General features: G+C 46.9%; 1 long non-coding RNA gene across 3 annotated transcripts in view; it reads right to left on the reverse strand.

Moving 5' to 3' along the window:
• Positions 1–4,350: 4,350 nt before the first annotated feature.
• The window catches only part of LOC129539237 (uncharacterized), a 40,283-nt gene continuing 17,521 nt past the window's right edge, over positions 4,351–27,112 (reverse strand). For all 3 annotated transcript variants that reach the window (XR_016038531.1, XR_016038532.1, XR_016038530.1), the window contains 2 exons: positions 20,992–21,104; positions 4,351–10,166 (listed from right to left, as the gene is read on the reverse strand). This is a non-coding gene — a long non-coding RNA (uncharacterized LOC129539237). The remainder of the gene's footprint in view (positions 10,167–20,991; positions 21,105–27,112) is intronic.

The raw sequence follows: 27,112 nt of genomic DNA on the forward strand, positions 1-27,112 counted from the left end.
CGGGATAAATAGCAAGAACACAGACTGTGATCAGGGTCTGAGGAGTGGGTCCCTCACAGTGTCCAAGGATAGGAGGGGTCAAAGGGTAGAAAGAGCAAAATCAGACCTGGGTCTCAAAAGACACCCCCAAATCATTCTTCTCTTCCATCATATTCATCACACTTATAATTGATAATGCTTATTGTTGGTTATATGCAAATTTTGATTATGAGCTATCAGTGTAATTTACAATCACAAACTATAATCCCCATGTGTCCTGTGTTCTGCACGCCACTCCCCAGTACACTTTAAGCTCCATTACCATGTCTGGCACTTAGTAAGTGTTCAGTAAACGTTTGCAAAATTAATGGATGGTTGCATCAAAGTCACATTCTTTCCTACTCCACCCTTGAATGGATGGCCGTCATTGTCACTGCAGAGTGACGCCTCTATGGGGAGGGGTCAGCTAACAGACTGCCCGGGGTCAGGTTCAGAAAGAGAGAACTCAGTACTGCAAGGCCCTCAGTGGGCAATTTCCATCTGCAGAAATGATTCAAAGAGAAGAGATTAAGACCTAGGAAGAAAAGCTAAAGGAACTATGATCATTGTAGCATTAAAAGGAAGAAAATCAACTGAGTAATTTAATAAAGAGCTTTAAGAATAACTCATTAGGCTCATTGCTCCTTCACTAAAGGAGGAAGATAAAGTGCTTTCAAATTTCGTTAAGGTAGACACAAACAAGAATTTGCTCTAATAAGGAAGAAAAATAAAAAGGAACCCATTTCCTGAGAAGGTGTTTTTTCAAAGCTTGCAGGCGTCTCATGGTCTGAGCCCTTCAAATGTGGTCTCGCCTGGATGTCATCAGGGAATTCAGGACTTACCAATAAGATCCTGAAATGAAAATCTTCTAATAAAAATATTGTTGTTCCAAATTAGAAAGTATTTTGTTTAAAAGCTATCCTTAAAGAAATTCCCATTCAAATGGTGCCATAACCATTACCCACTCCTCGGGAACTTGGGAGACAAACCACCTCAGTGTAGACACACCTGGGGAACTAGCGAGACATCATACACATGCCCTGGTATGAAAATAAAGCTTGCGCCATCATTCTTCTATAGACAAAGGAACTGCTTTAAAATGGCATCTAATGGTCACAGCCTTGTGACACAGATGAAAGAGCCCCCAGCTTCAGGATTTGCCTGCCCTGGGACCCAAGGAGGACACAGGTGCCTCAGACCCAGCTCTCAGGTAACAAGACAACATGGAAAGACGGAGCCAGCTTTTCAGTCATCCTGGATTTCCATGCTTATTCAGTATACTGGACAAAACCACCAATGTTGTTATTCAGTAACCAAGTTGTGTGCAACTCTTTGCAAGCCCTGGACTGCAGCAAGCCAGGCTTCCCTGTCCCTTACCCCCTCCCGGAGTCTGGGAGAAGCTGAACTCCAGCGTAGACTTTGTTAACGTTGCACAGAAGACTGCAGAGCCAGTCCACTTCCCAGGCAGACCCATCACAGATAAGGTTCCTTTCAAAAGCATCACTTCCCCCTCTAGCTTTCCTCGGAACCAGCAATTCCCTGATAGTATTTCCTGAGCTTCAGGATAGGAACATTTTCTATGAGTTTTCCTGGTGGTTCAGATGGTAAAGAATCTGCCTGCAATGTGGGAGATTGATCAAACCCAGGGGATTTGATCCCTGGGTAGGGAAGATCCCAAGGAGAAGGAGATGGCTACCCACTCCAGTATTCTTGCTTGGAGAATTCCATGGAGGAGGAGCCTGGCGGGCTACAGTCCACCGGGTCACAAATGGTCAGACAAACTGAGCTACTAACCCTTTCACTTTCAGATTTTGCCACTTCCTAACTTCACAACCAAGATAGTCACGATAACGTGATCACTGACCTAGAGCCAGACATCTTGGAATGTGAAGTCAAGTGGGCCTTGGAAAGCATCACTACTAACAAAGCTAGTGGTGGTGATGGAATTCCAGTTGAGCTATTTCAAGTCTTGAAAGATGATGCTGTGAAAGTGCTGCACTCAATATGCCAGCAGATTTGGAAAACTCAGCAGTGGCCACAGGACTGGAGCCAACATCCGCTGGATCATGGAGAAAGCAAGAGAGTTTCAGAAAAACATCTATTTCTGCTTCATTGACTATGCCAAAGCCTTTGACTGTGTCGATCACAATAAACTGTGGAACATTCTGAAAGAGATGGGAATCCCAGACCACCTGACCTGCCTCTTGAGAAACCTGTATGCAGGTCAGGAAGCAACAGTTAGAACTGGACATGGAACAACAGACTGGTTCCAAATAGGAAAAGGTGTACGTCAAGGTTGTATATTGTCACCTTGCTTATTTAACTTATATGCAGAGTACATCATGAGGAACGCTGGGCTGGAAGAAGCACAAGCTGAAATCAAGATTGCTGGGAGAAACATCAATAACCTCAGATAGGCAGATGACAGTACCCTTATGGCAGAAAGTGAAGAGGAACTCAAAAGCCTCTTGATGAAAGTGAAAGAGGAGAGTGAAAAGGTTGGCTTGAAGCTCAACATTCAGAAAACAAAGATCATGGCATCTGGTTCCATCACTTCATGGGAAATAGATGGAAAAACAGTGGAAACAGTGTCAGACTTTATTTTTTTGGGCTCCAAAATCACTGCAGATGCTGATTGCAGCCATGAAATTAAAAGACGCTTGCTCCTTGGAAGGAAAGTTATGACCAACCTTGATAGCATATTAAAAAGCAGAGACATTACTTTGCCAACCAAGGTCCGTCTAGTCAAGGCAATGGTTTTTCCCGTGGTCATGTATGGATGTGAGAGTTGGACTGTGAAGAAAGCTGATCGCCGAAGAATCGATGCTTTTGAGCTGTGGTGTTGGAGAAGACTCTTGAGAGTCCCTTATACTGCAAGGAGATCCAACCAGTCCATTCTAGAGGAGATCAATCCTGGATATTCATTGGAGGGACTGATGCTGAAGCTGAAGCTGCAATACTTTGGCCACCTCATGCGACGAGTTGACTCACTGGAAAAGACTCTGATGCTAGGAAAGGTTGGGGGCGGGAGGAGAAGGGGACAACAGAGAATGAGATGGCTGGGTGGCATCACCGACTCAGTGGACATGAGTTTGAGTGAACTCCGGGAGTTGGTGATGGACAGGGAGGCCTGGCGTGCTGTGATTCATGGGGTCGTGGAGAGTCAGACACGACTGAGCGACTGAACTGAACTGAACTGAACTTCACCAAAGTGAAACGTATGATTACCAAGGCAGAAAGGGAAGGAGGGATAAACTGAGAGACTGAGACTGACACATACATACCACTATGTATAAAACAGATGACTGGTAAGAACCTACGTAGAGCACAGGGAACTCTACTCAATTCTCTATAATGACCTATATGGAAAGAGAATCTAAAAAAGAGTGGGTATGTGTACATGTATAACTGATTCACTTTGCTGTGCAGCAGAAACTAGCACAATATTGTAAATCTATATGCCAACCAAAGTTAATTTAAAGAAAAAAAAGTGAACTTCTCAATCCCTCACTTCAATCATCAAAGTTAAATCTGGTTCGTACAGTTTTACTCAATGACAATCCCAGTATGCCAATTCAATGCCAATTCAGGTGACTGGGGAAAAAGTAAAATTGAGTCAAAGTTCTATAGCTGTAACACTGAAAACTGGGAAAGAAAGTTCTTTTACAATGAAAAGTTATTCTCACTCTGCTACTCAATCCTACCACCTACCTGTCTGTGATGTGTCCACAACAAAGCCTATGAAATGTGAGACCTCGTGTTTCTGTCCTGGGAATGATGCCCAAGGGGTCATGGCTTACTCTCAGTAAGCCATTCACTCAGTTAATGGGAATATTGGGGGAGCTTTTCCAACAGATTTTTGATGTGTGTGAATGGAATTGTCAGTTCATTTCAAACGGACTCCAAGAATTGAGCAGATCTTTCCCTGCTGGATGTTATCACGGCAGAAAGTCACCTAAAAAGAATCCTCAGCATGCAAATTCATTTTAAATTGAGCAGCGTAGTTTTAAATTTTGAAGATAATCAGATTAACCAAAAGGAACTGAGAGAGAAAACCAATATCAGGCTGGAGTAGAAAAAAAGCTCGAAAAATAAAACCATGAGAAAGCTGAGTCATTTTTGACCTAATTTCAAGGCTCTGTGGAAGTCCCCAGCATGAGCATGGGGTGGACTGGGGGCATTGCACAGTTCTCTTTTCCTCAGAGCCAACCACTCGCATCCAGCCCTGTGGTGACGGGCTTCCCTGGGCCGAGCTGATGGCCCTGTGACTCGGAATGGAAGACACGGCCTTTCTTTTATTTCCAGGACATGGAGTATGGGAGCTGCATTAAACTGACCAGAAATCACACCGGATCAATGGAGAGGCACATGCACGGCTTTGACCCGGGATGCGGAGACCCGTGGTGAGACTTCAGCAAAAATGCTACAAAGATACATGAGTTTCGTATTCAAGATCATCTTTCTGTTCTGAAAACCCAAACATCGAAGTCCTCAGCCCAGAAAGTAAAACTGACAATGAATAGGATGTGAAACCAGCCCAACAGACTGCTCATATTTCGCCATGATGCTAAATGAAAGTGCAGAAAAGTCCAACAGCAAAATGAATGTTTCGGGTTTCTTAGACGAGATCTCTGAGGTTTCTCTAATTATCATACTCCAGGGTCAACAACAATAGAAAGCCCAGTTTAAATATGTGATTCAGTGATTTAAAAAAAAAAAAAAAAACAGCATTTGGGGTTCTTTGGAGAGTTCTGAAATTTCCATAGCAGCTGCAGACTTTGGTCCTGGTGGCATTTGGGGAAACACTTGTCAAATCCATATTTGGAGCCAAAACTGCCTGTGTGAAAACAATTTTTTTCCCTATTGTTGAGTGAAAATTCCATGAGCAAAAAATTCTTGCACTGTGTCCAGTGGAAATACGTATTTCCACTGAAAATATTACCCTCATGAGCTTGCTTGTAATGTTTACATTGGAAATAAGCAACAGAAACATGCACCCTCTTTTCTTTGCTTTTGCTCTTTATCAAGGGAGTGGGAGGGACCTGGCAGAAAATCAGCATGACAAATGCAGCCGCTTGCCTCTCAGTCACCAGAGCCCTTAGCCGTCATCCTACCTGGGCGATGCACCTGTTCCCCCCTCCCACGGCGTGTCGCTCTTTGAGGAATGGCTTAGAGATTCTCACTTGTAGCCGCGGCAGAGGCACTTGGCACCGCTTTCTACAGACTCTGGCCCAACTGGCTGAAGTAAGTCTTTGCTCATTTATCAACCAATTCAGGTCTCAGCTGCAGTTTTCAGCTTTGATCAAAGCCGAAGCCCATATCGTCATAACATCATGTGTGAGCCTGGGTCTGGGAAGACCAACAAGAAGCTCCGAGGGGACACGGAGAGGGGCTGGGCCACCTGCTCCCCCCATTAGTGTGGGCGGGGGGAGAGGACACAGCTGATTGGCCCAGGGAGAGCGGGGTGTGCGGTCGAGACGGGCAAGGAAGATTGCAGAGGGGGCTGCAGAGGGCCTGGAATTCCACCCCGCTTTACTGCCACTGACTTGGCACTTCAGGGAGATTAAGAATGCAGCCTCTAAGGACATAGAGTCTAGGGGCTTCCCAGACACACAGAGACACAGCTCATTCTGATATACGTCAGGCCAATGAAAACACGAATGAGGGAATAATCCAGAACCCCGGGAATATAAAGAGAGGAAACAAACAAAAAACATCAGAAGGAGAATCTGCAAAGAGAGCAGACAACTGGGTGTAAAATAAGCCAGAAAACAAAGCTAAGGAAGGGAAAAAAAAAAAAAAGCTTCTCAGACTTTTCTCCCTCCATTCAAATCCATTTATTGAGCACCTCCTAGCACAAGCATTTACTGAACACCTAGTGCATGCAAGGCACACAAATAAATAAGGTATAGTTTCTCCACTTTGGAACTTAAAAGACAGGGACACAAATGATTCTGCAGTAAGTTATTTGCTCATGCAAAGCACCAGGGGAGTGTGGAGGCCAAAGAAGCCCTGTTTGACTGTGAGAATCTGGAGGGCTTCCCGGAGGTATGGCCACCTGCAGTGAGCCTCCAGGAAAGAGTGGGATTTCAGCTGGCCTACATGCAAGCGTTGTTGTTGTTCAGTCATTCAGTCGTGTTCAACTCTTTGCAACCCCATGGACTGCAGCACACAAGGTTTCCCTGTCCTTCACCAGCTCCCAGAGTTCACTCAAACTCATGTCCATTGAGCCGATGATGTCATCCAACCATTTCATCCTCTGTGGCTTCCTTCTCCCCCTGCCTTCAATCTCTTCCAGCATCATTAGTTTGGGCTGAAGTTCTTGGGAGCCTTGGGAGGTTGCAAAGCCATAGAAGTTCGGTTCAGTCGCTCAGTCGTGTCTGACTCTTTGTGACCCATGGACTGCAGCATCCCAGGCCTCCCTGTCCATCACCAGCTCCCGGAGCTTGCTCAAACTCATGTCCATCGAGTCGGTAATGCCATCCAACCACCTCATCCTCTGTCATCCCCTTCTCCTCCCACCTTAGCCTGAGCTCTTAAGCTGCACTTTCTTAATAACAGGATATGCCTACAAGGAGGGCATCGACATTCAGCAGTTACTGGGGCAGTTATCAGACCAGGTACCCAGGAGAGTCAGGGTGAAGGGAGAGCAGCCTTGCCCACTGGTTTGCTCAGCTCCCTGTCCAGACTCTTCACTTCCTCCCCAGCCTCCTGCAGGGCTCCTCTTCACCCCACCCCACCCCAACTTCCTCATAGGCTGTGCAGCCTTGGGCAAGCTGCTCAACTGCTCTCTGCCTCAAACTCCTCCTCTGTAAACGGGGAGGGTTAGAAATAGCATCTCAGAGTATGGCGAAGTCCCCTTGTTGTCCACCTCAAACTACAACACTGCTCATCAGCCCTACTCCAACACAAAAGAAAAAGTTTTAAAAATTTTTAAAAAAAAATAGTATCTCAGAGGATTCTATAACAGATAAAATGGATTGGTGCCTCCCAGGACGCTTAGCACAGAGTGAAAGTCGCTCAGCCATGTCTGACTCTTTGCGACCCCATGGACTCCATGGAATTCCCCAGGCCAGAATACTGGAATGGGTAGCCTTTCCCTTCTCCAGGGCATCTTCCCAACCCAAGGATCGAACCCAGGTCTCCTGCATTGCAGGTGGATTCTTTACCAGCTGAGCCACAGGGGAAGCCCAGCATAGAGTGAGTGCTCGTAAAGTTCAATGCTTATTAGTGATGCTTTTCTTCTGACCACCCGCTAATTTGTAAGCTGACAATCCCCCCGTCTCTATCCGAGGCTCATCTCTCTTTCCTAACAGTCAGCCCTGTGAATCCAATGGTCTTGTGGACGTCACTTGTAATTCTCTCCATTCAGACAGACCCATCTAAAACTGAAGTCATTGTCTGTCCTCAGCCTCTTCTCTTTCCTCTCTGATCCAGGTGAGGGGCCTCACTGTCCGGCAGTTACCCAGGACAGAATTCAGACAGTCATCCTAGACCTGCCCTTTGTTTTCTGGCCCTAAACGGTCCTGGTGTACAATAAAAATACCTTCACCGAATGAACCTCCCCCCACGCCCATTCCCTTCCCGTTTCTCTTCTGTCCAGGCTGCCCCCCACATGTGACTCCCCCACAACAGCAACACACAGGTCCAGCCAGGCCCTCCCGGTTATGCCCTCCCGAGGCTCTCCACAGCTGGTGTCTGTACTCAAATCTCCTCGGACCTCTCCCGCCCTTCAGTCTCACCTTCACAAATATCAGCTCCCCACACTGAGCACAGAGCAGGCTGTCCACTCTTGTTGCGGTTCACTCACTAAGTTGTGTCCTACTCTTTGCAAACCAATGGACTGCAGCACTCCAGGCTTCCCTGTCCTTCCCCGTCTCCTGGAGCTTGCTCAAAAGGCTGTCCACAAATGAATCAATGAGGGAGTGAATGAATCTTCTACAGGTTCCCCATGAGGACTTTCCTGAGGCCCTTCCAAACTCTTTCTGATATTTAGATGTGTCACCCAGGAAGACAGCCTTCTGCCCACCCTCACCCAAGTCCAGCAGGCTCCCTACTAGCCCATCAGCTGTCAGAATCTCCAGGTCTATCTCTCCTTTCAGAGACTGTTCCCTAAGAATCCTTTTATTGCTGGTCACCCCACTAAGCTCAGAGTTCCCTGAAGTCCACAATTATTCATGCTTATCTAGAAGTCTCTGCAGTAAAGCCCAGGCACAGCCTGGTCTACAGCAGGCATTCCATTAATGATTTATTAACCCAGCAGTGAATGGATCAGATGCCAACTGTGTCACAAAAACAGTACCAGTGAAGGGAGAAATCAGTGTGGCTTCTCTTTCTCTTTACTTTTGGCTTTCTTTCCACAGTCCGAGCATGCCACATTGTCTCAGGGGAACAGAACGGACCTTCGTTTCCACAACCTCTCTATTTCTGCCAAACTCGGTTCCTGCTGCTGCACTGACAGACTTTTGGAAGGTTCACCTTTCCCTTGAATTTCTCATGATGATTAAGAACTATAATTGCCACTGAACAGTCCAGTTTAGCACAGACAAAGCCAATCAACATTCACCAGTGGACTTTAAATGCTGACAGTTTAAACAGCCAAGAAAAGTTCATTAAGCGCTGGGCAATAAAAAGCAAAGGGGAAAATAGAGACAGAATAACTCCCCTGGGCATCGCGAGAGCAGGCCTTTGTGATGAAACATTCCTCAAGGAATCTGGGGAAATTACATTATAAAAACTGCAACAGACGGCAGGCTAGAGTAACAAGCTCCATTAGAGCATCGTGGCCACACAGCCCCTTTCCTGGGGAGGGAAGGACACCACGCAGCCCCCTGTCAGGCAGGCTGTCCAAAGGGGCCCCAGACCCCTGTGAATGTGGCTGCAAACATGGTTTTTATCCCCAGCACATAGCAGTTTGAGGGCATGAGAAATTCGGAACACACACTTCCCTTCTCTGCACTTGAAAACTGGTCCAAAGGCATCAAGTACATTTTGACATTTTTTGTTTGCTTTTCTAAAGTAACCAGGCATCAGCAAAATAATTGGTCACTATGAATCAAATAGTGGAAACAGTGGCAGATTTTCTTTTTGGGGCTCCAAAATTATTGTGGATGGTGAGTGCAGCATGAAATTAAAAGACACTTGCTCCTTGGAATAAAAGCTCTGACAAACCTAGACAGCATATTAAAAAGCAGAGACATCACTTTGCCAACAAAGGTCCATATTGTCAAAGCTATCGTTTTTCCAGTAGTCATATATGGAAGTGAAAGTTGGACCATAAAGAAGGTGGAGCACCAAAGAATTGATGCTTTTGAACTTTGGTGCTGGAGAAAACTCTTGAGAGTCCCTTGGATTGCAAGGAGATCCAACCAATACATCCTAAAGGAAATCAACCCTGAATATTCACTGGAAGAATTGATGCTGAAGCTGAAGCTCCAGTACTTGGCCACTTGATGTGAAAAGCCAACTTGTTGTAAAAGACCCTGATGCTGGGAAAGATTGAAGGCAGAAGGAGAAGGGGAAGACAGAGGATGAGATGACTAAATGGCCTCACTGACTTAAGAAAACTCAGGAAATAGTAAAGGACAGGGAAGCCTGGTGTGCTGCAGTCCGTGGGGTCGCAAAGAGTTGGACACAATTTAGCAACTGAACAATGAACAATAATACTGTAAGTGACTTTGAAATAAAACGGATTGTTTCCCTACACAGGACTGGCTATAAAGGGCAGCTTTGAGCATGCAGAGTAAAAACCCAGGGCAGGAACCGAGAGAAATCTGGAGTGTTTCAGAATATCTGTGAGCCAGAGATGCAACAGAGTGAACTCTGACTGTGGTGCCCGCGTTGCACACATGTTGTCAAAGGAGGACATTTTTGAGGGCAGTGAGCAAGTGTGGGCTCCTGGCTCTGAGTGGTGCCTCGTGAATTAAACTCCCAGGTGGAGGACAAAGTGCACCGAGATTGCAAAAGCCAAAGCTTACTTTTTTAAAAAGGTCTCTCTGGACTTAGTCCTTGGACTCTTCCCTGATGTAGTTTCAACCCAAATTGCACAGGCATTTCTTATCAGCAAAAGCAGATGATAAAATATGGGAAGAACTGTAAGAGAAACAGGCCAGGGCTCTTGTGAAATTCTTTCGCCACACAGCAAGCTTCTGCAAACAGAAAAAAAAAAAAAAAATTAGCAAGAAGTGCACAAGCTAGTTGGAGATGCAAACAGATGATCCCAAGGTGACTGTCAGCTGGTGCTCAGTCTCTCCCCTTTAAAAATAAGCCATCAAAGTGAAGCCCTGCCTCGCAAGTCCAAGTGTTTCTGCATAACGAAAATTAACCATCAGGCGATGCTGAAAAAGAGGTGAGGATCCAATCTGGAACACACAGGTAGGTGACTCCAGAGCTTCCTTTAGAACTTCAGAACCCACCGGCTGATTCAGACACACTGCCCTTGTCTGTTACTTCAAGGTCAAGTAATTAAGAGACAAGCTTTCTTCCAGCACCTCTTCCAGCTGCCATCAAATAAAGTCATCCAAAATAGTTGAAATCAAGGTGACCATGAGTTTAAAAACTGGAGGGGGGTTGTCTTGCCACATTGTCTTCTGTTCACTAGTACATTTCTTACTCCTGGATCTTGGACTTTTTCATTAAAAAAAAAAAAAGATCTGAGTCTTCTTCACCCACAGTCAATGCAAATCTAAAGAAGAGAGGGTCTCCAGCCTCTCACACGGCTCCTTTAGTGTGATTATCTCATGACAAGGCTCTTGGTGGCAGCGCTTGATGTGGTTAATGAAGAAAGTATTGTTAAGATGTTAACAGGAGGGAAAAAGCTGTTCATCTCCACTGCAGCACGGCCATTGCCAGGCTGAGCCAAGGCAGTCTGCACAGTGCTTGTAACAGAAGTGGGCAGGCTCCCCTTCTGGGCTCAGCACACCCACGGAGGAGTCTTGAGAAAGTCCTGTGTCTCCTGAGGCCAGGCTCTGACTCGGCTGCTCCTCAGACGCAGACACTGTGCAGAAAGCAGGCAGCTGAGCGCTCAGCTCCTCCAAGCTCCCCCCGCCCACCCCATCTGGGTGAACCCTGCAAAAGAAACAGAACTTCCATGAGTTCTGATTTCCACTGACTGGCCTCATCAAGCCTCCAAAATGTTGCCTGCATCCCCTTCCCCAAGCACATTTCACATTTTGACAGAGCAAAACCTATTACTATGACCTTTGGTAAAAATTTCATTAAGCTAGTCTTCACTGATTTGAAATCAGCCACGCCGGGCTGAGGTTTAACTCTGACCAGCAACCCTACTCTTCTTTTCGCACGGCCATTCAAGTTTAGAAACAGTATATGGAGCAGACAGCATCAAAATGTGCCAAGGAAGACATTGTTTCAACACATCGGATGCACCTGCTTACAAATAATTGTAATAATATGGTTAAATATTCGGTGTCCCAGCTCCCTGACGACTTCATGAAAGCCAACATTTCTATCTTAATTGTGTTACTGTGACTCTCTCACACAGTCTAAAATTCTGACTGCTTGCTCCCTGAATTACTGCAAATGAATGCCAGCCTGTTTAATCTGAAACAAAAAGGGCCCTGTGTTGAGTAAACTTTAACAACTGGATTTTACAATGTTTGATACTAGTCTCCCAGCAGAAGGTGGTATTGACGGAGCTGCTTTTTAGAGTCAAAATGAAGATCCACAGCGCTCCAGTTGCTCCCCTAATGAGCTCTCCCTACGTGCCCGGTCTCAAGCCCTGTGCCCTAGAGAGGAAGTGAGTCTAATGGGGGTGGGGGTGAGATTAGAGAATAACTGGATTCCAAATTCTATGGTACAGAGTCCAAGCGAAATAGAAAGCCTCAGCAAGAAAAATGATTGAACAGAATATTCAGGAGGCAGGGAGGTGGCATGTGCTGGGAGAGCCTTTCCACATCACTTCTGGTCACCTGTGTGTCTGCAAAGCTCAGCTCAGCAACTCCTCCAGGGGGCCCTTTCACTCCCCTGAGTGCATCAATTCCCCATTTGTACTGCAGTGTACACGCACCGTGTACCCAGTCATCTTTCTCCACCAAGCGGTGGACCAAGCCTGTGCCTCTGGGCGTTTTCAGCATCTCACCAGGAACCTTGCTCCTTGGAAGAAAAGCTATGACAAGCCTAGACAGGGTATTAGAAAGCAGAGGCATCATTTTGCCAACAAAGGTCCATATCGTGAAAGCTATGGTTCATCCAGTAGTCCTGTACAGATGGGAGAGGTGGACCATAAAGAACGCTGAGAAACAAAAAATTGATACTTTCAAACAGTGGTACTAGAGAAGACTCTTGAGCATCCCTTGGACAGCAAGGAGATCAAACCCGTCCATCCTAAAGGAAATCAACCCTGAAACTCACTGGAAGGACTGTTGTTGGAGTTTAAGTTCTAGTACTTTGGCCACCTAATGCGAAGAGCTGACTCATTAGAAAAGACCCTGATGCTGGGAAAGAGTGAAGGCAAGAGGAGAAGGGGATGGTTGGATGGCATCACCGACTCAATGAACATGAGTTTGAGCAAGCTCCAGGAGATGGTGAAGGACAGGGAAGCCTGGCGTGCTGCGGTCCATGAGGTCGCAAAGAGTCGGACACGACTGAGTGACTGAACAAGAACAACCAGGAACCAGGCATGAGTTCAGCTCTCAACAGCGCTTTGATGAATCAGTGAATGAATGAATTAACAAATGTACATTTTCCTGTTCATTCCTTTTTATGGAAACTTTGCCCAGCTCTTAGAAATTCAGCAGTAAATCGGGCTGCCAACTTTTTGCCCTGAAGTCCTCCTGAGTCAGTTTCTGATGCCCCATTGGAGTGTAGACATCGTTTTTAAATGTCAGCTTTATCAGGCGGTTGCAAAGGTGCTTATTACTCCCCCAGAGTGGAAAGTCCCTCAGCCGAGTGGACAAGGAGCTTCCGGTGTCTGTGACCCACATCTGCAATTTCTCAGGCATCTTCACCTCATGCCAGGTTGCGCCCCACATTCAGTTGGCCTCTTTCAACTGCCACCTCGTCATTAGCATCTGTAACCACCTCCATGGCAACAGCACCTCTTAGGTGACACTACCTGTTCGTAACGATGAGCTGGTCTTCTAGAAAACAGAAATCCAATACTATCAATAAGCCAAGCAGAAGAGCAAAGTCCTGGTATTCTCAAGGTGGGCTACGTCAAGGCCCTCTTAAATACAGCATGAATTATTTAGCCCATGAATGCAAACAATGCATGACTCCGTAAGGAAAGCATTTCTAGCTGCCTCCTTTTCAGATATTTTTTAGTGTTTTCACTTATCTGAAACAAGCAGCTGGACTTAATTCCCTTCTGACCTCAGTTTTTTTTATTGTTACCCACCCCCCCCCACCACCACTGACACATCTGTTGCCAAAGAACATATCTTGACTCCAAAATGTTATTTTAATTGAAAACGAATCAGAAGTTCACCTTCCATAACTTCATGCAGTTGTTTCCAAAGTTTGAACCACCCCTTTAACCTTGACCAGGTTCTAACTTTCAATATTCTGATTAAACTTAATTCTAACCTGCACTTCAGTTTTCCAAATGTCCTCTAAAACCCCTTGCCCTGCCAACACGTGGTCCTATTCAATAAGCAGACTGGGGGACTCAGGCAGCCTGTGCCTGTCTCCACGTGCCAGGGCCTCGTCCTGATAAAGCCACCAGGAGAAGGGGTCTGTCTACCCTCACCTACTTCCTCATCCCACCCCTGGGCACATCCTCCTGGGCCAACTGCAGAGATGAGCAAGCTAAAAGGAAAAGTGCCCCCTTGGCACCTGGGGGAACCATATCGACTTCATGGTCATCGAATCTGTCGGATTCTGGCTTTCCTGCTTTTTAGCTGTGTGCACCTTCACATGTTTTGTCACCTTTCTGGGCCTCGGTTACTTAGATACAAGCAACAGTAGCATTACCTACTGCACTGAAGTGTCGTAAAGACTCATTGTGAAGCTGTGATTAAGTCATCAGAGCCCGACATACAATAAACACTCAATTAAACATACACTGGATCTATCTACTCTCTGTTTATCTGTCCCTATATATCTGCATCTATGTGTGTTTTTCTTTCTTTCATTGACTATCAGCTTTTGGGGAGCAGGCACCATTTCTGATTCATCTTTGCACCCATCAGAAAAGGCTGTCACCAAGTGCTAATTGATTTAATGTTGTTAAATTTACACTCTAACCCAACTTATTATCATGTTAGAAATATTTTAATTACTACAAGGCATTGCTAAACAGAAACACGGGCTTCTCTTTTCTCTTTCCATATCAGGCTTCCAGGATTTTGTTAACCTCTGTAAATCATCTGACTTCTTATAACATCTGCAGCCCAGAGCAGCAAAAGGCTCAGGGACAAACCTAGCAGAGAGCTGCCACGTAGTACATGCCATGCCGTGTGCATGCCGGCTGTCAGCCTGCACAGAGCACACACCACGGGCATGCACATACACGTACACACACAGAGGAGGGGGCGGCCGAAGTGAACTGTGGAACTATAACTGTCTGCAAACCTTACGTTGTGAGTGTTTCACATGGTAGCACCCACAGGCTACACTCTCCCTGGAAAGACCGATGACATGTTTATCAGGGCAGCATTGAAGCAGAGGGTAGTTATCTATACGTTTCAGGGCAAAATTTATTTTTGCCCTAAACACAGAGACAGCTTGAAGTCAAGGTGAATTTCTTGGTTTGAAATATCTGAATGATTGAAACATCTACTTCCCACCAGATATGAAAAATACATTTTAAAAGAATCTTCAGCATTGCAGTCACTTTCAGCAAAATACCTGTGAGAGCGGACTATGTGCCAGGTGTGGGTGGCAAAAATATGCCCCCATCTTGGTGCCATGTAAAAAGGACAGCAAAGTGAACCCTGTGTATTGATGCTACGGTAGAGGCTTATTCTGGGGGAACCATGGGCATGGAAAGGTCAATTTCAGCTTAGAAATGAACACTACAAAACAGGGTCTACTTTTAAAGAGTAGAAAAAGTAAAAAGTCAAGCTTATTCAAGACTACACTTGGAACAGTGTCCCAGTGTTCCATAAGAAGACAGTTGATGGAAAACGCCGAGATGTGCCCCATCACCCCTCTTCTGTTGCTATCATCACTGGAGGGCCGCAGCCCCAGAGGCACATGTTTGGCCTGGAAGGTGAAATGCCTTGTCTCTCATCTCTTGGTCTAAGAGGGTTGAGTCTAACGGGACAAAAAGACTCCCACAGCAGGAAATTCCCCAAACCAGAAGATTGAGCCTCCAGCACCACCGAGGGGGACATAAGGGTTTCTCCTCTCTGGGACCCCAACCCTATCTCATTCAAGTCAGCGGAGGGGTGCTCTTCCATCCAATCAGCAAACACTCCTGGGTAACTGCCATGTGCAAAGCATCAGGCTTCATGCAGAGATGAAGAGAATAAAGACCCTACCCCCAATGGTGCAGTCACTTGCATCTTGATACTGAGTTTAAATAACAACTCACTCAAAGGTGAGTGAACCACAGGGATAAAGATGAAATCAAAAATCCATAGATCGGCGCTTCCCTGGCGGTACAGCGGTAAAGAATCCACCTGCCAATTGCAGGGGACCTAGGCTGGATCCCTGGTCTGGGATGATTCCACATGCCCCACGGTGCCACAAGGGCACTAGAGCCTGTGCTCGGAAACAAGAGAAGCCACTGCAACGAGAAGCCCACACACCACAGCTAGAGAGTAGCCCCAAATCTGCATAACTAGAGAAAGCCCTCACTCAGCAATGAAGACCCAACACAGCCAAAAATAAATAGATAGATAACTTTTTTAAAAATCCATAGACCTGGCTCTTCTTCTAGTTCTGACCCTTTTCCTAGACCAGTAAAGTGTTGGTTTGCTTTTGGGTTTGTGGTTTTTTTTTTTTGGTTTTTTTGCTTTTGTTTGGAGCTCTCTGCAGGTCATGGCAGCATGGTTCTTGGTGCCCAAGCCATGTTGCTCTTGCCATGTCCCCTTGGGAACTACCCCCTTCCCCAGCATCCCTTCAGCAAGGCTCTTTCTGGAACAGTACAGCTTGACCGGCTTTCAGGGCCTCCGATCCCCCAAGCCTGACCAGAGCCCCTGACTAGCTCTCTGGCTGGAATCCCTTCCCAGCTTGCTTTCCTGGTGTGTACCCCCAGCCCCTCAGCCACCCAGGTCGTTTCCCACCAGTTGCCACCTTCAGTCTCCGAGCCCATCGTCTTCCACCCCATGGTTGCTTTGCCTCCTGTCAATCAATTTATGGCTCACTATAAAATTAGCATCCTCACAGTTGCCACAACCTACAGAAGACTGTTTTCGTCTGGAGCCTTTTAAAAAGCAGATTCATCAGGATCTATTCTAGATAAACGTATGTAATTCTTGTATATAACCAGGACTATGAAGAGGGTTATGCATTTTACCATCTGATAAAAATGTCCCTCTTCCACCACTGGCCAGCACTCAGCAGTCTTCCAGCCCCACCAAGTCTCTCCTGGTACCTGAAATTCTATTCATACTTTTTGAGTTAAAACTCACGGTGACATCCAGGAAACCGAATTCATCTCATCTCTGTGAACTAGGAGGCAACTTTAGTGATTGGCTCAGTTGCCAACAGTTGGTGATGGGCAGGACCCAGTTGGAGGGAGGGACAGGGGAGGCCAGAGGGACGCCAGGGCAGGACAGTGCCACAGGATCAAAGAGAAAGGGGCCCTGAATGAGCAGCCCCCGGACCCCTGCACCTGCATCGCAGCATCTCAGCGTGGTTGAGAAGTAGACACAAGATGACACCCCCTCCCTCTGACAGGTTTAATCCACTTGGTAGGCACCGCCCTCAAAAAAATCACAGTTCATGACTTACTCTGTCTCTGAAATGCTTTACCCTCCAATTTTACAGAAGTTACCATTCATCTCGTCAACAAGCTCTCATAGGGGTAGGGTTTGAAGAATTTCTTATAACAAGATCATAGGTTGGCATCTAATGGTGGTGCTCTCCATGAAGCCTACCTTACCCCTCCTTTGCAGATATTCACTCTATGGAAACGTATCTTTTCCCAATCAAGGGTCACCATGCATTTCCAGAAGCAGGGGCCCCAGCTGAAGCCCGAGCAAAGTCTGCAACTGCAACTGTAACTGACGCCTCTGGGCAGAGCCGGCTGAAGGGTGGGGTGGACCTTCCAGGGTTCCCCGGGGCATCGGGAGCCAGGGTGACTCATCCGGGGTCTAGAGAAGGCCAGGAACCAGCTGCATCAGGTCACAGGGGTGACCCTCCGAGCACCGGGCAGGCCTGGCCTCCTGTCTATCTGTCCCCCCGAGCGTCCTCCCCGGTAGCTCCCTGGATCGCAGGCGCTGGTGGCGTACCAGAGAGGAAGGCTTTGGCTGAAAGTGACAGCAAACCTGACCACAGCGGCTTAAACAAATCAGGGGGCTCGCCCTTCTGGTTCGGTGGCCCCGTTCTGAGACTGCCACAGCCGCTCCGTCGAGGCTCCGTTTGGCAAGACCTGCCCCACCCAGCACTTCGTGTGGGCGCCATCAGAGAGAAAAAGGAAGTCAGCCCCGGAGCCCAAGTTTTCAGGAACTCTCAACAAACTCTGCTTCCTCTCTCCCTCTGTCCAGCACTAGACCCCGTGCCACCCCTAGCCGGCGGGTAGCAAAGGTCATGGGGGTTGGACCGACCCAGGGGATGGGACCACCAGCCAATGGTATCTGCCACCAAGGGGAGTCCCACAACACCGGATTCAGTTTTAGGTTGGGCAGGAGGACCACAGCCCCAAACCTGGAAAACGGCTTCCCCTGATGCCCGCAAAAAGCAGAGTGATTCAGGCATCCCAAGGACCACCCCACATGCCACCCGTGACAGGGCCTCCATCACTGGTGTGCCCCTCCCCCCGCAGCAGCGGGCTGTCCCACAGAACCATCATGAAGTCTGGAAGAAGCCTCTGTGACATGCAAAGTTCTCCCCCAAGAGCTGGAGACGGAAAGGAGGATGAAGGCGGATGAAACAGGGAAAAGAGCCCTGTATTCCCCTCGGAATGGCTGGGGGAGGTGGAGGGGATACGTAAGTCCCGCATCTCACGAAACAGTATTGGGATCCTGGGGCCTCAGGAAACACAGCAGCTAGAATCTAGTGACTGTGGGACTGAATAAATAAAGACCAAATGCACATTTGCTGGGACATGAATTCAGAAATCATTTGTGAACACAGAGCATTTTTTTCAAATGAAGAGGGAAACTAGAAGTTTGTCAAGCCTAATATAGGCAAGATTCTTTTGCCCAGATTGTTTCACTGAGTCCGGATAACAACCCCACTTTGTTGTTGTTATTGTTGTTGTTTAGTCACCAAGTCTTGTCCAACACTTTGTGACCCCATGGACTATAGCCCACCAGGCTCCTCTGTCCATGGGATTTTACAGGCAAGGATAGTGGAGTGGGTTGCCATTTCCTTTTCCAGTAAAAACCCTCATCTATTGCACTCAATGGTAAGCAGGGCACTGCTTACCACTGAGCCACCAGGGAAGCCCATACATGGCATTACTTTCATCTACCGATAAGAAAACTGAGGCTCAAAAGACCTTGAATAACCAGTCTAAGAAAACTCAGCTTAAAAGTGGAAAAGCCAATCAAAACCCAAACATGATGCAAACCCAAGGTTCATCTTCCACATTTCACATGTTCAGATGACTCCAATTTGATCTGGAGAATGATTTTTATCATTCCTAATACCTGAACTATTTCTAAAGAGATTTAAAACAGCTACCTCTATTTTTAAAAAAAAAGTCTATAAAACACAGCTGAATGACCTGCCCTTCATTTTTAAAGACAACAAAAATGTTGGGATTTTCCCCAAATGTCTAAGAAGGTGGGAAGTCCAGAAAAGACCCAGAAAGCCCTACTTCTCTGGCAATCCTTCTTCAAAGCCAGGGTTGTCACCCCTGATACCGAATCAACGGCCCTTTCAACTTTGGGCCAGGATTGGGGTGTGGCAAGGGAGGCACCGTGGAAGAAGAAGCCAGAATCTGTCATCAAGACAAATAATTTTTAATGCAATAATTAAAAAAAAAAAATGCCAAAATCTATCGTGAACAAAACGTCCAAAATTTTAAGCAGAGACAGGCTGTTGTGCGTTTGATTCTGTGGTTTCTGAGACCGAGGTTTCTGACCTGCTGTGGTTGCCATGCTTCTCCCCTTGCTATCGCTTCTGTGGTCTGGGCACCCCCTGAGCTCCACGAGGGGTGCAAACAGACTGGGAAATGCAGGGTTATCTATAGTCACGGTTTTATGACTGCAGAGCTTCTGCTTATTTTTTCTGCCTGATTCAAAACATGGGAGGAGGTTTTGCTAAGTACATACAGTGCATCTTATTTCTACTTTTGCCTCAGGCTCCAGTGTGGCCCCCTCCCTCCAAATGTTCAGCTTTTCCTGCACCCAGGAAGCAGAGAGGAGATGGACAAGGAGGAGGACCTCCAATAGCCTTAGCCAGCTCCCAGGCTCCTGGAGTCACTGATGTCACTCGCTCAGGGCCAGCTGCCTAATCCTGTCCATGCAAATCCTACACTAAAGTCACTGCAGCACACCCTTTCAAATGTCCTTCCCCTTGGCAGAGACGTAACTTTCAGATGACCCTAACAGGCTTAGAACAATCTTATTCCCTCCCCCCAAAGGTGTGCCCAGTGTGTAGTGAGCTGCCCTGAAAGATGCTACTTATTCACAGGCTCTCCAATGATGATTGACAGCCACGGACAGGCTAGAAGATATTACACTGAGTACATGACAGTGCAAACAGGACTAGATGAATCTGCATTACAAGGATTGCAACAGCAATTAGCACCTCATTAATATGATATAAATGCTAATTATACAGACCCTAAGGGACCCCCCAAATTCCTTTCTCGCCACCAGTGTCAACGTTGTTTTAGAGAACATGATGCCTGGATTCCCAGGGAGGCAGAAGTGGCTCCCCCTTTGGGCCTCTTTGAGGGGAGCACAGACCACAGGCATCCTGACTACTCTGGGGGTATCTGCCCAGCCTCGGCCACGGCCACATTCTCAGATGTGGGAATGCCATGCAGCCGACAGTTTCTGGGTTCCCAGGGGCACCTGGTGACCGATTTCAAGCCTGCTGGTGACAGTAGGACGCCTGACAATTAGGAGTACCTGATGAAGGGCAGGGCTGCATGGCATACTGGCAGGGGACAAGGCTTCCCAAGACCAGTGAAGCTTCTCCACTGCAAACCTGCAGCTCATAGTGATCAAAGCAATTGCCTTAAATAATTGATTTATTTATACCAGTTTTTTTAAAAAAAAAAAAACACCCCGGAGGGTTATGAATAGCCTGAGATATAATCGCACCATTTGGGAATAAGAGATGCTCAGAAGTGCCCTGTGTCTGCAGTACCCCGAGGGTGTGATTAGGATACCACACATCAAAGGAAGGTGATGCAAGTGTTCACCCAGTAAATCATTTCACACAGTCCATTTGGAACACGGCCAATAAGAAAAGTTCCTCAAGAGCATCGCACTGCCTCTCTAGTTCATCATTCATCTTATGGGAAGAAGGAGGAGATAGGATGGAGAAGGAATGGAAGGGGACCCTGGAAAGGGCACCTCCCTGGGTGCTGTCTTCACCTCCATTTGCAGGTACACTGACCTCCAGGATACAAAAGTATTAGCTGCTCAGTCGTGTTCGATTCTTTGGGACCCCTTGGACTATGGTCCTCCAGGCTCCTCTGTCTGTGGGATTTCCCAGGCAAGAATACTGGAGTGGGTAGCCATTCCCTTCTCCAGGGGATCTTCCCGATCCAGGGATCAAATCCACCTCTCCTGCATCTCCTGCATTGGCAGGCACCAGGGAAGCCCTCCAGGATACAAACACACGTACACACGCATACTCACACCCAGACACACACAACTGCCTCCTGATCTACCCCTTTGCAGGAATCTTCTGGGTCTTCCTCCCAGGGCAGTGTTGCAAACTTACATGAAAGTCATTCTAGGGACATGGCAGCAGCAACCCCTGTGCCCAGAGCATCATATCACTTGTTCGCTGGTGGATCCGGGGCTTCCCAGGTGGCTCAGCAGAAAAGAATCCGCCTGCAATGAAGGAGATGCAGGTTCAATCCTGGGCCAGGAAGATCCCCTGGAGTAAGAAATGGCTATCCACTCCAGTATTCTTGCCTGGAGAATCCCAAGGACAGAAGTCAGGTGGGCTACAGTACATAGGATCACAAAGAGTCAGACACAACTGAGAGCACACTCACACACATCACACTGGTGGATCCCTGACATGGAAGAGGAAGCCAGTCCAGTTCAAATCCAGTTGGATTCCAAAGGCGCACTGAGCACCTGGTGGTGCAGATGCTTGGCCAGGCACTGAGGGGTGAGGAAAGGACCCAGAGCAGGAGACAGGCAGATCACACTCGGTGGTTTAAAGTCAGTGCTGGGATGGGAAAGAACCAAACCCTCAACAACCCCGAGGGCTTCCCGGAGGAAGTGCAATCTGTGCTGGTTTCCCTGAGGAGGAGAAAATTTCAACAGAGATAAAGAGACAGAAGCTTTCCGGGGTGAAGGGAGGTGTGAGCAAAGGTCCAAGACAGGTGACTCAGGACTGGTGGTCAGAACACAAGTCTGGGGCCATAGTTCTTCAAACCAGAACAAGCAGGGGTAACAAACAGATGAGGAAGCAGTGCGTTTGAAACGGGAGTGACCTGAAAACCTCGAGCTGGGGTTGCCAGATTGATATTTTGCAGACTCAGACTCCAGGATATATTCTTTTCTTGGAAACAGTTACATTTTTCTGTCTTCATTGTGATCCTCATCTTAAAAGAAGATGATGTTCTTTGTCTATTCCATGTCACCTGGTGAACCTCCTAACGACCAGGCCGTCTGGGCACCTGAACCACCTCTGCGTTCACGGCAAAGTAGGCAGGTTGAGCGCTACTCTCACGGATACAGGCAGACCTGACACACAAGGAATGAAGCCGAACTGAGTGAAAGGTCAAATGACATCACCAAGCCCAGCATGAATGAAAGTGTCTCAGTGGCTCACACAGAGGCCTCCAGTGGGAGGGCTGAGTCACCCCAAGCCAGACAGCAAGGCCGCTAAACTCACCAGGACTTGGCCCTCCCACCAGCACCAGGACCTGTGTGCGTCAGCAGAGCGTCATCACACACACTTGAACTTTAGTGGATTTCAGTAGGGTTCACACCTAATTCGAAAAACTGTTTTGTTTCATAGAAATGTGGGAGCCACAAGCATAAAAGTGTCAACTCCTAGTTGTCTTTGTACCAACAGAACTTGTTATTGGTTATCGGTCCTTTAAAAGGAGTCATTATATTTCTGGAGTTTGAGAAATGCTGCCTCAGACCAGGCACTCCCTGGAGCTCTTTGAACCTCTGTTTCCAGCATGATGCTTGGTGTGAGTTAGGGATTTGATATGACCTGATTAAATCAGGCTGTGGCATCTGTTGAGAACAGGGAAGGAACCTGCCCAGGCACCACAGCCAATCGTTTGTGTGGAAGGTGTAGTGGACAGCAGCCACTCCTGTACTTTAGATGACAGAGTCACCCAGAGGGATGGACTGTCCAGGCCAGAAGGTAGCAGCTGGAGATCAGGGAACTGGGGACACCAGTTATCCAAAAACAGGAAGCCTCTCCATCTCCCAAGGGATGTTTTTACTTACATTATGAGCTCTATGGTGCCACACATGAAAGCAGTTCAAAGGAAAGTAGGATTGATTTTTCTTTCACAGAAGTGAAGAAGTTACAGCTGGTTTTTTGGGGGAAAATGTTCTGTGTTCTGTTCTGTTCAGTCGCTCAGGCGTGTCTGACTTTTTGTGACCCCATGGACTGCAGCACGCCAGGCCTCCCTGTCCTTCATCTCCCGGAGCTTGCTCACTCTTATGTCCATTGAATCAGTGATGCCATCCAACCACCTCATCCTCTGTTGCCCCCTTCTCCCCCTCACCTTGAATCTTTCCCAGCATCAGGGTCTTTCCTAGTGCGTCGGCTCTTCCCATCAAACCCTGATAATTCAAAGATGAGGATGTCAGCATCCCTTTCTCCCACGGGCCGAACGCTGAGCAGGCAACCTGTAACCTGTTCACTCCATGACTTTCCCAAGAGCATGAACCCAAGATTATTACCTAGGGTGACCAAACTTAATTAAAGCAACATGACTGAAAGGAAATCAGCTGGAAACACGTGAAAACAAAGGGAAGTGAACATCAGGTATCCTCTTGTAATTACAAGCTGTGTGGCCTGACAGCTTCTCCCAGAGGAAGCTTATTATAAATTCTTTTTATTATTAAAAAAAAAATCTGGCTTGAAAGGATTGGTTACAAAAAAGCAGATCCTCGCCACTAGGCATCTTGAGTAACCTATGTCTGTACTGTGTGTGTCACTCACGCAGTCGTATTCAACTCTTTACGACCCCATGGACTGTAGCCCGCCAGGCTCCTCTGTCCATGGAATTCTCCTGGCAAGAATATTGGAGTGGGTTGCCATTCCCTTCTCCAGGGAATCCTCACAACCCAAAGATTGAACCCAGGTCTCCTGTATTTCAGGAAGATTCTTTACTGTCTGAGAATCTGAGTCACCAGGGAAGCCCTACAGTAGTTCAAACACGGAAAAGAGAGCCCAAAAGCAAACAGAGCACCCTACACAATAGGAAACTCAAACTGGAGAAAATAAGAACTCTGCTTTCAAAAGCATTTACTAAAAGAAAAGGAAAGGGTGGAGAAAAGTGCGTTCAAAAGTTGCAAGCAGGCTAATTAGAAACACACTATTCAGTGCACAAAAGAACAGGGAGTTTGGATGTGAAAATTAAAGATTCTAATGTGAAAGTTTCAAGTAAACAAAAGATTAATTACTATATGCATTGGCTTTTGCCTTTTAAAAAGAGACAACTACCATGCCTGCAAGCTTCTCTGTGATTCCCTGTATAAAAGATAACTCAAAAGTATGCATTTTCCTTAATGAGATTTTTTTCATATAAGGAAATGCAATTGGTAAAAATTTAACTTACGACACCTTTCTAGGCGGCACACTAGCCGTTGCTGAAACTCAGTAAAATTGTGTTTGAATATAAGTTCACATTTGGTGCACTTATGCTTTGTATGTTTAACACACTTTATAAATAATAATTCATGCTCACTAAATTGATATAAAATATTCTTCCATCCACTATATCAATAAGAAATCTAGATGCATTAGAGAAGGAATCTGTCAGAGCAGGGTCTGGAAATCTCAAATTCTCAGAAGCCATTCCCAAACCCATGAAGCCACCTACTCTGTAGACAAAGTGAAGTGAAGTGAAGTTGCTCAGTCGTGTCCAACTCTTTGCGACCCCATGGACTGTAGCCTACCAGGCTCCTCCATCCATGGAATTTTCCAGGCAAGAATACTGAAGTGGGTTGCCATTTCCTTCTCCAGGGGATCTTCCCAACCCAGGGAGCAAACCTGGGTCTCCCGCATTGCAGGCAGACGCTTTACCATCTGAGCCACCAGGGAAGCCCTGGTGAAGACAAAGCCCTTTGAAGACAAAATAGACCCATCTAATTCTGTGATACCAGAACTGTAACGGTGCCTGGCATGGGACTGGCACTCAATAAATATATACTCAAGGAAGGGATGGCAGACAGGAGGGTGGATGGACTGAGGCAGAAGTGGAGCTGATGGGTGCCCCAGGCCCTGTCTCAGCAAACGATTCCCAGGTCTTCCCCAAGGCGAATGACAGACAATAGTGTGGTTTTGTTGATTACTATGACGGTGGGGCAGAGAAGGCAAGGGCAAGCCACTCCAGTACTCTTGCCTAGAAAATCGCATGGACAGAGGAGCCTGGTGGGCTACAGTCCATGGGGTTGCTACTAGTGGGACACGACTAAGCGACTTCACTTTCACTTTTCACTTTCACACACTGGAGAAGGAAATGGCAACCCGCTCCAGTGTTCTTGCCTGGAGAATCCCAGGGACGGCGGAGCCTGGTCGGCTGCCGTCTATGGGGTCACACAGAATTGGACACGACTGAAGTGACTTAGCAGCAGCAGCAGTAGCATGATGGTGGGAATCAAAGAATTGGTTGTATGTTTAAAAAAAAATCTTAAGACAATAAGTTCTGTGAAATACAAAGTTCCAGGGTGTCTCAAAACTTGTTTTTCTCCGTCTTCAGCTATCAAGTCTTAGTCAGGCCATTTTTTTAAGCTTAGTTGATTTACAAGATGGTATCAGTTTCAGACATACAGTATAGTTATCCGTATGCATATATTCTTTCTCCAGTTTTTCCCATTATATGTTATCACAAGGTATCGAATATGGTTCACCTACTGAATGTGCTACTCAGTAGGTCTTTGTTGCTGATCTATTTCATGTAAAGCAGTGCGTATCTGTTAATCCCATGTTTCTAATTTACCTCTCCCCTCTTCTCCCTTTGGTAACCGTGAATATGTTCTCTATGTCTTTGAATCTGTTTCTGTTTTGTTTATACCTTCATTTGCTATATTTTTCAATTCCACGTATAGGTGATATCCTATTTGTCTTTCTCCGTCTGAATTACTTGACTTAATTGATAGTCTCTAGGTCCATGTATGCTGCTGCCAATGGCATTATTTAAATCTTTTTTATGGCTATTATTCTGTTGTAGAAATAGTTCACATCTCCCTTAACCATTCATCTGTTGATGGACACTTAGGTTGCTTTCAAGTCTTGCCAATTGTAAACGTCATTTTGTCTTTTAAAATGAGTCCACTTACCCTTCCACCCATGGACGACAGAAGTAGCCAGTGGGAGAGTGCTGGGCCTGCCCTGGGAGGCAAGACTCTGCATGTACTCGCAGCCTTGGTAGGCACCAGGGTGCATGAGGAGCCAACGGAGAGGGGCAGAGCCTAAGTCTGCAAAAGTGTTCATCTGTGGGGGCATACTCTCTCCTAATAGAGCTAAATTCCAGCAAGTTCCCCAGGCTACTAGAACGGTTCCTGGTAACCTGGAGAAAGCAGTGGTCACACCGAGGAAGCAGAAACATCAGGAGCCATCCCAACAGCAGAGTAAGGGAGGAAGAGGGCCAGGAAAGGAGCATTCCAGAGCAGATGCCTCATGTGAGGTTGGAAAACCAACCATCCACGTTCATCAAGAGAGCCCAGCCGATTGTCAACTTGGTAAGACGTGCATTGCTGAGAGCTGCACTGCTGAGGAGCTCAGACGTGACCGCCCTGTTGTCACAAAACCAACTCCCTAATGGAACCTTGAAATAATCGAAGTTAGTGTTGTGTTTAATTAGCAGTAAAGGGGCACAATTACAATACGCATGTGACTGGAGAGGCGGCCAGAGGGCCATGAACCAGACAGAGTGAAGGACACAGCGTGCCGAGGGGTGAGAGAGATGGATGGTCAAAAGGGTATTGTTCAATCTATACACTCAAAGCAGAGAGTTTCCAGTAAAGATGATCAAGAGACTAGAGGAACTACCCTAATAAAAGTCCAAATCTCAGCCTTGGACCTGGCATCTGGACCTGAGCCAGTTTTCAGGCCTGGAACCCATTGATTGAAGGGCAGGTAGATCTGCAGGAGCAAGTACCTGCTGTGTCAGAGCAGGCGTACATGTGAATGACTTCCCCGGTTCTTTCCCCAAAGAATCCAGGCCGTGTACACAGGCAGCCACACACGTGAGGGCCGGGAATGCCCAGACATACTGAGGACCATTGGGCATAAGATCTGAGATGACTCTCGTAACTGGGACCCTGAGGCAGGATCCTGAGCCCCCTTGTTAGAGCAAAGGCGTGCGCGGCCAGTCATAAAGGAAGACCTGTCTGGGTCTGGTTCCCAATGCCTCCCCTGGGTCCACAGACTTAACCATGGTCATTTCTCCAGCCCTCAAATATATAATTCAAGCAACCTTTGGAGACTGGAAGAACAACTATGTGGGTTTCTTGGAACAGGAGGTAAGAGAGTAACCGCAGTGAGGAAAATTAGGTAAAGGCCTCTGAAAGGTAACCCCCCCGATATACACACATACACATCAAGATAGAGATTTGAAAAAAATTATTAATATATCACATCCTGGGAGAGATGCCAGAGACGACAAGACAGTGCTACGGACTGAATGTTT

Source organism: Moschus berezovskii, chromosome 11 (assembly GCF_049115385.1).
Source record: "Moschus berezovskii isolate FMDL1 chromosome 11, NW_MosBer_1.0, whole genome shotgun sequence".
NCBI classification, from domain to species: domain Eukaryota; kingdom Metazoa; phylum Chordata; class Mammalia; order Artiodactyla; family Moschidae; genus Moschus; species Moschus berezovskii.